We start from the raw sequence: 19210 nt of genomic DNA on the forward strand, positions 1-19210 counted from the left end.
CACTCTGGTATCATGAGAAAGTCACTCACTCTTAATGTTCTCATCTATAATATAATGATACCCATGGTCTCACAAGGTTGGGGTGATATTTAATTTTGATAATATATAGTGTTTTGCAGCCATGAAAATGTGAGATAACAGGAACTGAGTGTTATCTAAATGTTAATATTCTCTCTGCCCTCTACAAGTAGAAAGTGCTAACTGCAGTATCTCAAAGAGAAATAGGCTAAGATCCAATGGAAGGTAGTGAGAGAATGTTTTAAAAAATGGATGGATGGATGGTTGCATTAAGCCTGATCATTTTATTTATTCAAAATTGTAAATCATACCCTGTACTTTAGGGGGAAAAAAGCTTTGGGGCACTGCACAATAAAATAATTCAATAAAGCATTTAAATCAATGGAGAACAGCAATAACGGGCACATTAACATAAAAACTAGCTGTATAAAACAGCAGGTCTCATGTTATACTCAATCTGGAAAGGCCAATTAAAAGTGGTGGTTTTACAGAGTACCCTAAAAATTAATAAACTGTGACTTTGCTGGACAAAGATAGTTGAAAGTTCCAAAGATGAGTCAGGGAGTCCATTCCCTTGAGTGAATGGTGGAGAGAGGCTAGAGCATAAGAGTACTTGGTCTTTTGCCCTACTTGAAGGGCATTTCAGATTAAGAGACATTTAAATTAATTACTGAGTTTGGAATTCCAAAACCTGATTTCAGATCCAGAATCTCTTACTTGGTGGCTATGTTTTCCTGTCAAGTATTTCTACTCCTTTAGACCTATGTTAAGTATGGAGCTTTGACTATATTACTGTCTAGGTCTTAATTTATGATCCTTTCTTCTTTCTTTTTTTCTTTTCACAATGAGTGTTTCCCTTGTGACATTGTACAAATTTCTAAAACAGTTTGTGTCTTTGTTTCCTTATAGGGAAAAATGAGTATTTGGATTAGATGAACCTTGAGGTTCCCTTTTTGTGATCTGATAATTTTGTATTAGTGAACTGAAAAAAAAAAATCAGTGGATTTGAAATGAGAAAAGATATGTGATTTCGTCATAATTCTACACTTTGCTGGCTATAGGTCTCTGGCAAGATAATTCCATACTTGAGCCCCATTTTCTTCATTTTGAATAATTTTGAATGAATGACTATTTGCATTCCTTCCAACTTCAAATCTTTGAGCATATTATAATCTGTGGTTGTACATTTGAATTGGGGATAATATTTACCTAACTCCTCTATCCACTCAAAATGAAGAGACATATCAAAAGGGCCCTAAAAAGATCAATAATCAATACATTATATGTGTGGGTAATTTTTTTTTTTCATTTTAAAGAGATTTTTTTTTCTTGGTCCATAAAATTTGGCTCCATTGCAAAAGCAGTAATAGTAGTCCCTTATATCACTGTGATTTAAAGGGGAAGCCTAGAAAAATACCTTACCTCTGTAAGAGATTGTACACATGATTAATGTGGAGGTCACTACAAAGAAGCAAAGGAGGGACTCATACATGGAGAGAATGGGATTGTGTTTATAAGGCAGTAGTTTTGATGAATGGGCTCATTCCAGGAAGTCATGTGCAGAAGTTGAGGAAGGCCTGTTTTCAAATGTTGGTGCTGACTACACATTTCCATTATGGACAGAAAAGGGTAATGATGAAAAATGACTTGGAGGACTTTGAAGAGTTCCTAATATAGGAGGTAAGTTTAAATTGCCTTCTTTCTCCATTACTACCCATATGGGCACATGGACACATTTAATGGTCCAGTATTCCTCCAATCTTTGATAGTGATATTACATTCATTCTTTAATGATCCTTCCACATTGATATTCTTGAAGCATAATAATGCTGTTTCTCCCCTACTCAGTAAACTCTATTTGCTTCCTAATTTATTCAGGATCAAATAATGAGCACCTTTATTTCAAATTTGGACAGCACGATAGATAGAACAGGGGCTTGGAATCAGGAATCAGGAAGATTCATCTTCATGAGTTCAAATTTTATTAGCAGTATGATCCTGGGCAACTTATTGTCTGTAAAATGAGCTAGAGAAGGAAATGGCAAACTATCTTTATCAAGAAAACCACAAAAGGGAGTCACAATGAAATAGATACAAATAAAAGCAATTTCACATTTAGGATTTGGCTTTTGGCTACCTTTGTACACTACTCCATATTGCCCCTCTTTTTATTACCATAATGTTCCAAGCTACTTGATATTCTCCATATACAACATTTCATCTCTGTTTCATGACTGCAAATTCCATATGTGAAATTTTCTCCATTCTTACACTTGCCTTTTGGAATTTAGTGTTACTTCTTTGTTTATTCCTATATCTGTTACTAGCCCAACTAGGACTTTATGTATATTTTGAAAATAATAATATTAGTAATAATAATAAAGCCAGGGACTTATTTGCATAAGACTTTTCTCAGAAAAAAAAAATATTATCCTGCATTCAAAGAAATGGAGTCCATGAGTCAATATGAGCTCTCTAATTCTCTAATCTTACAAAAGAGAGAATTCCAACCCAACATTTCATATTCATTCCAGGGTAACATGAGCCCAAGTAGTCAATTAAATGGATCTATGATCCTTTCAAAGTTGACCTTCCGTTCAGGGGTACAGATCATAATATATACATACCTGCTCATTCTTTATCACTTTGATCTGTGGTATCCCATCTGATTAGAGGAAGTTGGAGGTATATTGTTCTTCTTGATTACTTGATGATAATGATGGTGCATATGAGATTCCAAATGATTCCTTGATTCTTCTTCAGTTACTATTTCATTTTCTTCTTCACACATATATTCTTTAATAATTAAGAAAAAAAATAGCAGGTAGATGCTGGAACTCTGTCTTCCCAGAAATCAGCCGGAGTCAGGATAATCAAAAGTCTTTATTCTTGGTCTTTTGAGGTTGCCTTCAGGGGATTAGATCTAGCAATCTCCACACCTCCTTTGCCTCCACTGCCAGAAGAATGCCTCAATCTACTCCTACTACTCAACCCACTCATGTCACTTCCCCTTCTTTTCCACACCCACGGATCCAGCCAGCACAGAATACTTGGGGAGGGTCATCCTTCAAACATGTTAATAAAGAATTGTCCACTTGGCAATTACTCTCATGTGCTCCATTATCCAAGTGCATTTGCTCAGTTCTAGCCCTTTACAGGTAGAGAATAGGATGTGTTGAAGCTCTTTAGGACTTGTGAACTGGTTATAAACTTTTTAGAATGAGTATATCTTGAATATGAACAAATGCCATGAATCAGAGTTTGAGTTACTTTGTGGTGGTTGTGAATTATCTAGGTTTAAAATCATGATGGAAAATAATGATAGTAATTAAACAGGAGCCACTGCATTAGTGATAAGCATTTCTCTCCTTCCCAACCTTTTGGCACAAGGGAAGATGAAAGTTGGAATACATGTTTTGTTTTGTTTTATAATTTCAATTTTTAATTTTTTTATTTCAATTGGACTAGAGGTCCCCCTTTCTAAATAATCATTATTTGTGCTTTTGCTACCATTTCAATTTTTTTTTCCCCAGTTCCTGTTTCCGCACCTTCACCTCCCCCTCCCACTACTTTCTTTGCTTCTGAGATTAAGCAAGAAGTCAGTCTTCAAAACTCTCTCTTTTTTTTTTTTTTTTTTGGTTGGTCTATTTGTTCTTTCATATTCTCAAGTGAGAGAAAACATGAAAGAAGTTTTAATGGGCTCCTGGTGGAGTAAATCTAAAGACATTAGAGTATTATTACTCTGTAACCCTTGGGATTAGAAAAGGGAGACAGAAATAAGATGCAGTCATAGGGCTGCAACACAGAGATCAATGTGTGACTAGCAATGTGTCTGATAATTCAATCCTAATTTTTGAAGTTTTAGAAGTCTCCTTCCTGATCCCCTTTCAATGGCATTGCTTAATAAGAAGTATCTCCCAGGTCTATGGGATAAATTCTTGTATCTTTCATGATTTTTTTAAATTAACTTCCTCTTTTAGCATTTTTAGGACCAAACATATGACTTGTCTTGCAGTCTTCCCACTGAGTGAAAATTGGACAATTATATTTATCTATTTCATCAAAAACAAATATCCAAGCATAATCCCAGACTTTCATCAAGTTAATTTTTCTGTCATTTAAAAACAAAACAAAACATGTCTTATATGTATTGGGGTGGAGGGATGACACAAGGAAGCCTGCTTAAAAATCCCTCCTTCCAATTCTACTTCTCTTTGTCTGTTTTACTTTTCTGGGCTTTTGGGGAATGCTAACTAAAATGTTCCAATAAATATTATTGACTGTCTAGGATTCAAGGTAATATTAAAAAGAGTATTAAATTTTGGAGAAGAATATCTACAGGCAAAATTCATTGGGTCATGTTTCTCATTTCTTAACAAATGTGTGTGTGTGTGTTTGTGTCGTGAACCCCAGCTCCCCCCATAATGTTAAATTTTTAAAAAATCTAGCTTCATGCTATCAAGCTAAATATTAACCTTCTATATAAAATGAGCCTAGTTTTTTTTTCTTATTTCTCTGTATTTTTTGTAAGACTTTTATTTTATCTCATGAACACATATAGGTCAGGCCAATACATTATAGTAGATAGTCAATAATCTCTATAAACATTAAGCATATAATATGTATGAGGAACCATAGTAAGTGAGGTGGGCACAAGTTAAAGATAAAGACTAAGACAGTCCTTTCCATCATGGAGCTGATCATCTAATGAGGAGAAAACCCAAAAGAAATCTAAAAATGGAAAAAGTAAGGCAGGGCCATGATGGAGAGTTCTGAAGTCCTTGAAATGAATTTAACTTGTGAGAAATAGGGAAAGAAAAAAAATCAAGGATAAGACCCTCTCTTTAAGTAAAGTCCTTGACTTTGACCTCCAATCAAAGGGTCCCATTAAACTACAGAGGATACTTCGGAAATATGAGGACCAGGCAGATTCAATCATGAAGATTTCCCACTAATGTATCTCTTGGGGAAGGAAAACATGATGAAGACTTCAAAGGAAGTTTAGAAGCAGTGCAAACTGGTGGCAAAGGGGGAGGGATCCATAGTCTCTAAAAGTACATAATTCAAATGAGTTGAAATCCTATCTCTAACAAACATTGGCTGTAACCTCCTAAGCTTCTTTAGTGAGCTAAGCAAAATTCTAAAGTCTATAACTTGCAGACAGGATGGAGACAATTCATAGGTAGAGGGAATTTCCACATCTAAGACTTCCTCATACCCTGCTTATTTCTAAGTTATCACACCATTCCTTTTATCCAGGCCCTATACAGGTACAGATTGCCTCATCAGTCACCTAGCCCATAATACAATACTCTATTAAGAAAGAAAGGTATAATTTGGGCCTATGTTTAGGCTATTTTAATATGGAAGGTTATAATTTAGTTTGATACTATGAAGCTTGATTTCAGTGTTTTGGGGGAGGAACATTTCCAATTTTTTCTGAAGTAATTGAATGATATCCAATATTCCAAGAACAATGACTAATGCCTTTGCTCCCATAATTATTGTTGTTCAGTTGTGTTCAATTCTGTCTGAACCCATTTGTGATTTTCTTGGCAAAGATACTAAAGCAATTTGCCATTTACTTTCTCCATTTCATTTTACACAGAAGAAACTGAGAGCAATTAGGATTAAGTGACTTGCCCAGAGTCATATGACTATTAAATGTCTGGAGCCAGATTGTCACTCAGAAAGAGGGGTCTTCCTGACTCCAAATCTAGCATTTTGCTGTGCCACCTACCTGCCCCAGTTCTATAATTAGAGATAAATGTAAGAAACTGATTCTTTTATGAAGGGGACAAAATGAATAATCAGATAACTTCTTTAAATATGGTAAGGGAAAGGAAGGAAAAAAAAAAAAAAAAAAAGACCTGGCCATTGGGAAAGGGAAATGAACTAATTATAAAGTGCAGAGTGAATGAATTAAGATAAGTTATTTCCCAAAAAAAAAAAAAAAAGATAAGTTATTTCCTTTAGTATTTTTTCATCAGTACTTCTTGGAAAGTCACATTTTTCATTCTGCTTCTATAAAAGGTCTTTGCTCTTTGTGAAATATTAGCAAAAAATTAGGGCCTGACAATTGGAATTTGAGTTGGGACAAGTGGCTGATCTGAGTTCCCTCATTCAATTCTTTTGAAATACGGTTTTACTTTGTCATGGGATGAATTTTCACTGCAATCTCTCTCTACTTGTACAATTCTTACTTATTTGCTAATTCTTGTCTTGGTGACCTTGAGAAAGTCATTTAACTTTGTCTTTCTCATCTGTAAAATGTGAAGTTTGGACTAAATGACCTGTGAAGCTCCTTCTATCTTCACATTTAAAAATCCTCAGACTATGATGATTAATATTTCTTACTTTGTACATAGCATAGATAGATAGATGATAAATAGATGATAGATGGATTGATGTATACCTGATTGATTAATACATAGATGATAGATAGGTAGATAGATAAATGATAAATAGATGATAGATAATAGCTAGATGGTATATAGATGATAGATTGATTGCTACATAGATGACAGATAGATGATAGTTGATAGATTATAGATGGAAAATAAATTGATTGATTAAAAGATGATAGGTAGATAGATGATAAATAGGTAGATGGATGATAGGTAAATACATGATAAATTGATTGAAAAGATGATAGGTAAATAAATGATAGATAAATATATGCTAGATAGGTGGTACCTAAATAGTTATATAGATGATAATTAGATAGGTGATAGAAGATGGGTGATAAATTGAGAGATAACAGATAAGTGATAGAAGATAGATGGTAGATGATAGGTAGATAGATACTAGATTAAAAGATTTTCTCTCTTTCTCCCCCCTTTCTCTAGACAGTAAGGAATCCACTGTAGGATATTTATGATTCTCCTAAACATATTTCCATATTCATTACATCATTCTACTGAATAGTCAATAATCTTCTATATGCCAGACATTGTTCTAAAATACACAGAGAGACAAAAGATAACCTTTGCCTTCAAGGAATTTACAATCTAATGGGGGAGATGGTAACAAAAAAAAATGTAAAAATAAGCCATATTTTAAAAAATAGAAATAATTAAGAGATGGAAGATGAGAAGATTAAGAGGGTTTAAAAGAAACTTATTGTAGAGAAGGTGAGGTTTAGTTGGAACTTAAAGGAAATCAAGGGGGCCAGTAGGTAGAAATGAGGAGGGAAAATATTCCCACCCCTAGATATGGTTTTCTATTTAATTGCCAAAGCAACAAGTAGTCACTGGATTGGTGACATTTTTGGACCTGTGCTTTGGGAGTATCACTTTAGTTGCTGAATAGAGACTGGATTGAAATTGGGAAATAGTTGAGCCAGTCAAACCAGAAAGATATAATATCTAGGTGTGGGGTGATGAGGTCCTGGACCAGAGAAATAGCTTTTTTGAGAGAGAGAAGCAATTATTTTCATGATAAGGTAAGAATCATCAGGCCTTAGCAATTTATTGAATATGGAGGGGAAAGAGTGTGAAGAGTCAAGTATGAAACTTGATTGCATACCTAAGGAACTAAAAGAATTGTGTTGTCCTTGATCACAATAGGAAAAATAAGAGAGAGGATAAAAGTTAAAATGAATAGAAAATTAGTTATATTATATACATCTTGAATTTAAGATATCTACTGGATATCTTATTCAAAATGCCTGAAAGGCAGTTGGGAATGTGAGATTGAAGGTCAATAGAAAGGCTGGGGCAGGATAAATTGAACTGAGAATATCAGTACAGTGATGGTAATTAAATTCAAAGGACCTGAGGAGATCATAAATAGCATAAAAGGAGAAAAGGGAAGCATTCAGGATAGAATCTTGAAGGCCACCTGTACTTAGATGGCAGGATGTGGATGGGAATCTAGCAAAGGAGACTGATTCACTAGATATCATGGTGTATCATAATAAGATAAATGAGTAAAATCTTAGACTCCTGATATAACATGGTATACCTTAATGAGATGACTTTCAAAGAGCACTACATCTAATTTCCTTCCTATTCTCATACTGTCAACTAAAAATGTACACATTGATTTACTATTTCTAGAACTGAGTCGAGTCTTAAGGAGTGGTGTCAAATTCAAGACCAAAAGTGATCCACTGCTAAACAAAAATAAAATGCAATATAAAATGAATTCATGATTTGTTTTTCATTTTTTTGTTTATTTCTTCATTCATTAATTTTTTTGGCAAATCCAAATATGGCATTTAGAGATCTATTTCTATTTTTATTTGATGTCACTACCTTAGAGAACACAAGTTTAAAACAAGTCACAATATTCCCTAAAGTTCTTTGATGATGTCTTCCACTTGAAATTATTTATTATTTACTTCACAGATGCTTTATATTTATTCACATTAGTTTATATTGCAAATCTTGAAAAGGAAGGTAAGCTCCTTGAGGGGAGAGATTGCTTCATTGTTTGGTCTTTGACTTCTCAGGACCCAATGTAGTGTTAGTCACAAAGAAGGCTCTTAATCAATGTGTGTTGCTCTTAGTTTCATTGAATTTAGTTTGGTCACAAAACTCATAATCAGAAAAGCTCTTTATTAGCAGAACAATCTCTAGGTGCCTTTCTAAGGATTTTTACAAGGCCTCAAATTTTGAAAAGATTCATTAATTAGACATAAATTTCCTAGTAAATGTTTTGTAAATGGAACCTTGGAGGAAGTATTCCTTCTTCTCTGAGTCAAGTATCTCTCTTTACTTGTGTTTATTTCAACTGGAATGACTTTCATTCTTAATTTCCTATGACTTTAAGGAGTGCCCTTATTTTCACAGGGCTCAATCTCTTAATAAAAATACATTTGCATGCTGTTGGAGGAAGCTTGACATAATGTAAAGAGTTCTTGGTTTGGAAGCTGAAAGAAATGGGTTCAAATCACATCTCTGGCAATTACTATTCGTGTCACTTTTTTTAAGATTCAGTACTCAATTTTTAATTGATTAGTTGTCTTTGATTCCTTTCATTAGAGTTTCTACCACAGGAATTCCCTTTCCAATGACAACAAAAACTTTTTGCTTATTCACACATATATGGACTAATGGGGAGAATTTGACATTATCAAGCACAAGGGAAATAAAAACTTCCTAAGTCCTAACAGTCTTTCAGGCAACATGAATTTATGAATATTCTATCATTCCATTGGATAGATAATTTTCATTGAGGAAAATTTCCATACATTTATGGATTGATCAATCCATCAATCAAAAATCATTTATTGAGCATTTATTGAGTATTCTATGCACTGTGCTAAGTGATGTGGCTATAAAGACAAATATGAAATGATTCATATCCTCAAATAACTTTTATTCTTATGAAGGTGGTGACAAATAGAAAGAAAAATATGTGTCGAATATAGAAAATGGATGCAAGATATTTGGAGAGATAGTTCTGTTAACAGTCTGATAGATGTGGAAAGATCTGGTTTGGCTCATACTCAAGAATGTTATATACTGCCTGTGATCCATGAGGCATGTGTATAACACCTTTTGTCTAACAAATACTATGCCTGGGAAGACTGCTAAATTTCAGAAATAGTCCTACATTCAGGGCCAGGAGGAAGTGTCAGAGTTCAAATGAAATAAAAGCCAGAGAGTCAAAGTGAAGTCTTTCATGAACCAAGGTATAGACATCAGTCTGTTAGAGATGTAGCCTAAGAAATGTAACAGATATGCTGGAAAAAACAGAATATTTTACTTTTTGTACTCAGGATTTTCAGGCTATGAACTGTTATTAAATTTGATTGCTCCTTCTTTTCTAATTTACCCAAACTTCATCCGTCAACCTGTTCTTCCTTCACTGCTCTCTATCAAATATATGGGATGATAGGCTAAACCAACATTACTAGCATAGCATATAGTACCATGTGGCATTTCTTCATCCATGAATCTTCATGAGTCTGTGGGGTTTGGGGAAAAAAAAGTAGACTTATCTCTCAATATAGTTTCAACAACAGTTGTTTGCTGTTTACTCAATATTGTCATTTTTCTACCTGGATAGAAAATTAAAAGTCCAGACATAGATAGACATCAAAGTTAAAAATAACAAAAAGCCAGAAGGGATATATAACACATTGAATGCTAGATTCAGGATCCAAAAAGATTAGCATGTTAAAATATTAATCTAATTCAAAAAAGATGAAATTTATCAAAGATAAATAACATTTTACACTTGGGTTCAGACAATCAACTTCACAGTGTATGATGAGTGAGACATGGTACACCAGCTGTTCATTTGGGGAAAATCTTTAGCAATTTCAGTTGATTGCAATTTGGTATAATTCAATTATGTGATATGACATTAAAAGGACATGATTTTTAAGGTTTATTAGTACTAGTATTAGAGGTAGAAGGGATCTCTGAGGACATATGTTCCAACCTCCTCATGTTGAAGTTCAACTTTCCCAGGAAATGGCATAGCTTATAGGAACCCAATGGGATTGACTCCATTGTTCTCTGCCTTTGGCAGATTGTGCTATCATAGTTAACGAGAGCACCATGCTTTAGGAAGGACATTAAGAACCTGTTAAGTTTTCAGATTAGTGCAACTGACTGATTTTATGGAATGGACCTTGAAATCATGTCCCACATCCCATGAAAACAAGAGTAATTTATATTTTAATTTTCAATTTTTAAATAGCTTTGTATTTTCAAACTACAAAGATTCAGAGATAGTTTTTGACATGCACCCTTGCAAAACCTTGTATTTCAAATTTTTCTCCCTCCCTTTCTAACATCCCTACCCCTAGACAACAAATAATCCAATATTTTCCACAATTATCATGCTGCAGAAGAAAAATCAGATCAAAAGGGGGAAAAAAGGAAAGAAAAAAAAAACAAGGAATCAAACAACATCAAAACATTGAAAATAATATGTTGTGATCCACATTCAGTTCTCATAGTCCTCTCTCTGGGTACAAATGGCTCTCTTCATCATAAGATCCTCGGAATTGGCCTGAATCACCTCATTGTTGAAAAGAGCCATGTCCATCAGAATTTTAGCATCAGTTTTGTAGGTCTCTCCAGGCCTCCCTAAAATCATCCTGATATTTTTTTTCTTATAGAACAATGATATTCCATAACATCCATATATTCACATATCATTATTCAGCCATTCCCCAACTGATGAGCATCCACTCAGTTTACAATTTCTTGCCACTACAAAAAGGGCTGCCACAAACATTTTTGCACATGTGGGTCCTTTTCCCTGTTTTATGATTTTTTTTGGGATACAGAGCCAGTAGGAACACTGCTGGATCAAAGGGTATGCAGAGTTGATAATCCTTGGGGCATAATTCCAAATTTCTACTCTTCAGAATAGTTAGATCAGTTCACAACTCCAACAATATATTAGTGTCCAACATGGGTAATTTTAGTCAGGAAAAAAGAATAAGAAGGACCATGACTCCAGAGGGTCATAGATAAATTTTGGGAACGTTTCTTGTTGTGTTTTTAGTCCAACTTCCTCATTTTACAAAGGACAAAACTTAAGAAGAAGAAGACTAAGACTTGCTCCTGGTCACAAAATGACTGATCCATCCCTCCAGACTTCAAGTTTATCTAGATGAGTCTTTTCTACCACATCATGTTGCCTGGCTGAGAGCTGTTTTCCAGTAGATGAGAGTTCTCTTAAGGGATTCAAATGTTAGTTAGGACATTAGGATTAGAATAGTTCTTTTTGTTTTCTGAAGAGAGAACAAATAATTGGTAGAAGCCAAAGACAGAAAGATAATATCATAAAGAAAGTAACAGTTTCACAGTGAAGGACCATGGAACCATGGATTTATAGGTAGATAAAGTGCTAATAAGTAGTTGGTTAAAAAAAAAAAAAGTGTGCCTGGCAAGGTGATTCCTTCTCTGTAAGCAAGGATTTTTGAATTCGTGAACTTGTGAAAATGTTTTTATAACTGTATCTCCATGTAATTTTAAAAATAATCTTATGTATTTATTTTAGTTACTTAAAATATTATACTGAGTAGAGCTCCATAGGCTTTACTTGGCTGTTAAAACAGTTCAATGCACACACATATACACACACAGAGAGACAAACAAATAAACACACACACACACACACACACACATACATACAGAATTAAGAACCTAAGGTATGCAAGTACAGACTGGATGACTTGTTACAGAAAATATTCTCAAGCAGTTATAAGTTGGACTAAATGATGATAATTCTGATTATCATTTCTCAAATTTTGTGAACTGTTCATTCTCTTATATAAATAACCACTGCTTGGAGATATAGTTTTCTTTCCATTGGAAGAAGATAATAATACAACTCTGCATGTGTTAAGATCCTGCAAGGAAAAAAAAAAAAGTGAAGATAAAGGAAGGAAACAAGGAAGGATGAAGATGAAAGGAGGAAAGGAAGGAAGGAAGGAAGGAAGGAAGGAAGGAAGGAAGGAAGGAAGGAAGGGAGGGAGGAAGGAAGGAAGGAAGGAAGGAAGGAAGGAAGGAAGGAAGGAAGGAGGGAAAGAGTGAGGGAGTAAAAGAAGAAAGGAAACAAGGAAAATAGATGGATAGATCGATTGATCGATCGATCTTCGTGTCCAAATCACGTGCTTCTGGATGATTTAAGTCTACCTCAGTAAAAATGTGGATTGAGCATTATATTGGAATGGGATATGTCAACATTAGGAAAAGTAACAGAAGGGCTGGAAAGAAATTGAAGAACTAGATGATAAACTTGCTCAGTTTTGGATTTCTCTGAGTTGAATACACAGATGGTGAATTTCTCACCAAGCGCCTGGCACGGGAGTCTGACTACAAAATAATTTGCCTGAAGATTTGGTCTTCAAAGTCTTCAGTGGCAATTGAAATAGCAAAACACATGGAGCCCATTCCTGCCATGTAAGAGAGAATTATTTGTTCATTTTGGAGAAAACACATCATTATTTTCAAATAGATAAAAAAGTGTAATGTGCAGTATAAATTACATTTTTTATCAATAGGGGTTTAAAAAACATTTTTGCAGCATAAATTGTATAAAGAAGAATAGTCTCACCTTACTGTAGCTCCATTTTCTCTTTTCTGACTCTATAACCATCAGGTATCATTTCTCTGAGTCTTCATCCTGTGAAAATGTCACAGGATGAGATGACATTATCCTGACCATCAGAGGGAACAAACAACAACATAGACTTTGCTACACCCTGGCTCCATAATTTGGGGCAAATAACTTTATATTCCTATTTTAAAATTAGGATCTCTATTTCATCCATCTCTAACAATCCCTGGGCTCTAAGATGGTTGAAGTTTTTGTTTCCTCATCTAGAAAATTAGAGTTCTATTAAGCATGTTCCAAATCTATTCCTAGTCCTAATGTGGTATAAATCTGTGACACAGCTATCTCCTACTGAACTCTGATAGCACTTTTGACATAATGTTATCAGTGACTCCATAACGGTGGGAATTTATCTTAGATTTGATGTTCTTCCTCCTTCCTATATCATATAGGAGAGCAATATTTCTCTATCTCTGTCTTCTGGTTTTCTCTCCACTGTAGTATGTGTGTATCATTATTGTAACAGAAATATTACAATATATGTATAATATATCCTATTTATGGATATGCATATATATGTATAAATATGTACAAAAGATACATACACACATCTACGTCTATCTTTAAAATTGCATAAGTGATCTATTCTTGCTCATTTTCCTTCCATGAATCAATCCAACAAGAAAACTTTTTTAAGAACCTGATATGTGCCAGACACTGTGTTAAACATTAGAGATAAGAATACCAAAAAAAAAGTCAGTACCTGTGCATCAAAATCTTACAGTCTAATAGCAAAACAAAACAAAACATACTAGTTGCAAAGTGGAACAGGGAGAAGTCAAAGAAGGTACCCAACTAAGGGACATATTGGAAAAAAAATTCAGCGAAATCTCAAAATGGTGCAGCCAGGTGAGAAATGAGATATTTTGAACATCTGACGCTCCCTCCTGAGATTTGTGGCTCTACTTTCCAGAGGAGCACAGGGTGGTGATGAGGTGGTGAGCCAAATCTGCTGGGATGCTCTGTAAGAATTTTATTTAAATTAATTCAAAGTCCACTGAGTCATAGGTGAATCTAATATTAGATTTAGAGATGAAAAGCCTTAGAGACTTTCTATTGAATCCCCTCATTTTATAGAGAAAAAAAAAAACAACCTCTGACCTAGAGAAGTTGAAGCAACTTGCTTTCATACAGACAGTAAAGGGTAAAGCTAATATTTGAACCCAGATCTCAGGATCTTTTACAACAAATCAATCCTTTAAATGCCTTTTGTTGGAAAATGAAAACTCCATCATATGTCATGTCGTAGGCTAAAAAAATTCAAAATCAATATTCTAGAGCATATCTTTCTCTTTGAATTCAAATTTTATGTTTGGTTTGATGGGGTATCATTTTAAAAATATGTACTTTGTCCAACATTAAATAGGACACTGGCCAAATAATACATTTAATTAAGAAAAATGTAAAAGATTAATTATAATCTGTCATATTGTACTGTCATCACTACTTAACGTCCTTTTCTCTGTCTAAAATGTTAGCTTTGCTTCATGGTGAATTAGTAAATGTGTTACAAGCTAGAGGGAATCTGACTGCTTTCGCTTAGCACATTTTTATATGAAAATATATTGACGTGGGGGAAATGGCCCATTATTGTCTTTAGCTGCCATGTGGAGCTACACATCTTCCCAATAACCTTTATCCATTGTGGTAGACCTTGAAAAATGATGTATTGCCTTTCGAAGGCTTAGACAGCAGTTTTCTAGTTTAACTTTCTCAGGAGATTCATAGAAGTAATGAAAGCCGATGCCTTCCCTTAATACTCTCCACACAGCACTACCTGCTTAATACAGGGAATTTGATTTAAGCCTCTCAAATGAAGTGCTTTTGGGCTCACTTGGAATAAACAAAATCTAATGTTGTTTTTTTGTATTACAAAAAGTTGGGATGTGAATAGCTCACTGGGAAAATATGAGGATCCAGAGTCCATCTTTTTAGAAGTCCAAGGAAGGCAGTTAGTATCAGTTGAGTTAAAGACTATCTGTGACATAATCTATACTCTATATTAGCAGGCCAAAGCTATTTTAGGATTGCTTAAGCACTTTGCTTGGTACTGTGAAATTCAATTCCATTGAATTTGGAAAGTCTAACATTTAAAAAATGTTGTCAAAATATGTCTCCTATATAGGTCTTAAAATCTTAACTGACTTTATAGCAAACTGGAATAGCTCTTCAACATTTGAGACCTTGGAAAAACTATTTAAAATTGAAAGCACTCCATGGATTATCAGCAATTCAAAAATGATTGCTGAGCAATATTGTTATTTTTTACCAGTTTGTGTATGTATTAGTTCAAATGTAAGTTATCATCAATTTCCATAGCAAAAATAAATAAATAAATAAAAAGAAGAATAAATGAAAAGGCAAAAAATATCTCTCTTGCACATTTGGTGTATGATGTCAAAATCCCACATCACCAAAAGAAGAGGTAATACATGCACCAAATATAAAAGGTCGACTACATGATGCACAATAAGTGCATATAAATACAGAACATGGTATAGAAACACTGAATTCCTCTCTTCCCCCAAGACCTACCTAGTACAAGCATCATGTTCTAGATTACTACAATAACTACAATGTTTTCCCTCATTCCTTTGTATTTTTTATCTTTACAATAATAATAATACTCTAATAATATATAGTAACAAGCATTTATGTAGTGCTTTAAAGTTGCCAAGTCCCTTACAAATATTATGTCATGTATTCCTCACAACAATCCTGAGAAGTAATTAGCTATTATGATCTCCTTTTTACAACTGAGGGAATGGAAGCAAGAGACTTGTCCAGCGTTACACAGCTGTTAGATGTCAGGTCTCTAGTCTTCCTGACTCCAAGGCCAGTGATCTGTCTGCTGAGCCATCTAAATCTCCAACATATTCATATAAACATGCACTTGCTTCCCTTTTTAAAATATATGTCAAATGCCTCCTTAGCAAATAACATAGTTCTTGGAAATTAATAGACATTTAATACATTCTTCTCAACTGATTGAGCAGGAACCATAGATGGTAGGCAAACCCACAGACTAAGGATGTAGCCAGGGAATCTGACCAAGGAAAGCAACCTTTATGTGTAGGATATTTTCATGAAGGATTCATTTATACAGAATAAATGCCTTTTGGGCAAATATAGTTGATGATATTTTCTATAGTTTCATCATAATAGTTTGTGATATTACCATTTATATATCCCTTATTTGTTTGCTGTTTCTCTTTTTCCTTTATCAATTGTTTTATTTTTTCTGGTTATATATGTACATTAACTTTTTAAGTACATATTTCTTATGTATTATGCTTGGAGAAAAAAAATGAGAACAAAAGGAAAAAAAAAACGAGAGAAAAAAAATCAGAAAGAAGTAAACATAGTCAATCCTGAGATCCTAGTAAGCTTTATAGCTCAACCTCTACAGTTCTCTTATGAAATTTCTTTAGGAGATTCACATGAAATGAGTTGTGGTGAAATAGGATTCTATAAGGAACTAATAATATCCAAGGAATTTATAACTTTCAATTAGATCTAGTAAAGCTATCTAAAATATCTTAACAAAATAAAATATAAGATACAGGAGTTTTAAAAATGTATTTGAACCTGTATAAAAGCTAAGCTAAGGGAGCAAGGTCATAATCATCCATCTTATTAGTCCACTCTGGTGTCCACAATTTCTGCCTTTTTTATGTGTGTCTCTCTGAAAATTGAGGATAATTGAGTTAAAAACATGTGTTTGTTTGATTACATGGGACAGTTCCCAAACTAACTAAATAGAAATCTCTCTACAATAAATAATTCAGCTGAATTACCTTCTACACAAATATCAAACATTATAGAAATCTTCCCTGACCTTTCTCACAAAAACTTTTTTCATCTTTGTCAGATTTTTCTATAGAAGCAAATCCAAACATATATTTACAAACATAATCATATTACTGGGCTATTGCTAGGTCTAAGTAATCTAAGACAATATGGAAAGGGGACAGATTTCTTATCTTGTATACTTTCTCTTGTCCAGATGCTCTTCTCTTTCTATTTTTCTAATATCCATCCTAACATCACTTGCTAGGAGTTTTGTATTGCCCATGTTTTATAATTTTCCATCTCTCCCCATTCCCACTTCTATTTAAGCAATATACGTTGACCCTGTGACAAATTTCTCTGTTTCACAGGATATTCTATATTAATATGGCAACCCCACAAATGTGCTGCTTTCCAATTTTTCTCCTTGCTTTCAGTCTCTGTCTCCTCCAATTCATGCTCTACAATAACCTTTGCTATACATTATATGGCCATGTCACTCCCCTGCTCAAACTCTTCAATGATTACCTTATGCCTCTAGAATATAATAGGAACTCACCTCCAACTTTGAGAATCATTGATTTGTTTCATGTCAGATCAAATGCCCCCTTTCTAGAGAGAAGTGGCCTTCCCCAATGAGTAAAGTCTTCTATTTTAGACTCACTTTCCATCTCTTCTGCAAGTATTTCATATGATACCAGTTTGAAAGAATCATCCATGAAATCAGACATGATCTTTCCCTTCATTTTTATCTCAAAAAAACAACAGCGTTTGAGGGCACAAAATAAATGGTTATTGACCAACTGGCTGAACCTGTCATTTTAAAGCCATCAACACTGGAACTGCTAGCTGGTGCAAAGGCTAGAATGCTGGACATGTAGTTAGGAAAATCTGTATTTAGATCTGGTGTCTCTTGGGTAAGTCACTTAATTTCTTCTGTCTGTCTTAGTTTCTTCAACTATCAAATAGGGAAACTAATAGAATCTACCTTTAATGTTGTGAGTTACGTTTTTAGATGTCAGTAAAGTATTCAGCACATCGCCTAACATATACTAAGTGCTTAATAAATACTTGTTTCCTATATGCAATTCCATTTTTATTTTTACATTATTGCCCTGCAAACAATTTATTAATTATCCAATTCCCTAAACTTAATGTGCCTTTCTACATTTTTTTTTCTGGAAACAGGCTAAATCTCAAGTTACCTGAAATGGTCTCCTTCCTTATTTCCACAAATTAAAATTCTTAGTTTATGAGGTTCAAATCTTAGGAAATGACCAATTTACTCATTCTCCTTCCAAGCAAGTATTAGAACTTTATTCCTTCCATGTATCATTTTGTATTTGTTTTTTTTTTTCCTATTATCTCTTACTAAAACAATATGCATTTATTGGTGGTGAGGACCTTATTATGTAGCCCATCATGTTATACACAGAAGATGCTAATAAATTCTTGCTGATTTGTATTATTGTTGAATTAAAAAAAAACTTGAATGAAAAATGTTAATTCAGAGATGGACAGTATATTAACTATGTGTAAGCAAAGTGATCTGACTATATTCTTTGACTCATCTAATTTCAATTCTTCATTGAAATGGGAAATAAATATTTGTACTCCATACTGATTGCTTAACATAATTCCTTGAATATAGTAGCTTCTTTGAAAACCATGGCTGTATGTTCAATTTAATTGAAATATTGTTGTGTATTCTCCTGTTCATGTAGTTCTGGAAACTTTTTAAATTTATCAAACTTATAATTGATTTTTCATCATGTGACTCTTCTGCTCATAATTCTTCATGGCCTCCTCATTATCATCAGCACCAAAACAAAGAAAACAAACCCTCAATTTGTCATTTAAAGCCCTTCATACTGTAATTCCAACTACATATCCAGAGTAATTGTACTCATATACTTATAATTCCATCTTATATACTTTATATTCCTCCTTACATGATATTCCATCTCTCATTTCCATACCTTATGTAGACCATGATCTTAGACTAGAATGTTCTCCCTCCTAAATTGCGTCTCTACTTAATCTCTATTTTCTTTTCAAAAGTCAGCTAATGGATTGCCTTTTGCAAGAAAAAAATAACCCCTTCTAATTCCCCCCAATAAAAGCTCCCTTTTTCCAAATTATTTTATATTTGTTTAGAATCTCAATATACGGGCAGCTAGGTGGATAGAGCATCAGCCTTGAATTCAGGAAGACCAGAGTTCAAATTTGGTCTCAGACACTTAACATTTCCTAGCTGTGTGACCCTGGGCAAGTCACTTAACCCCAGCCTCATGGGGGGGAAAATAATCTCAAT

The 19210-nt window shown here is 34.0% G+C and overlaps 1 protein-coding gene across 3 annotated transcripts in view; it reads left to right on the plus strand.

Annotated features, from left to right (window-relative positions):
- CTNNA3 (catenin alpha 3) overlaps positions 1-19210 on the plus strand; it is a 2038107-nt gene that overhangs the window by 1935215 nt on the left and 83682 nt on the right. The gene's annotated exons all lie outside the window — the stretch shown is intronic.

The sequence above is a fragment of the Sminthopsis crassicaudata genome, chromosome 2 (genome assembly GCF_048593235.1).
Source record: "Sminthopsis crassicaudata isolate SCR6 chromosome 2, ASM4859323v1, whole genome shotgun sequence".
Lineage (NCBI taxonomy): Eukaryota > Metazoa > Chordata > Mammalia > Dasyuromorphia > Dasyuridae > Sminthopsis > Sminthopsis crassicaudata.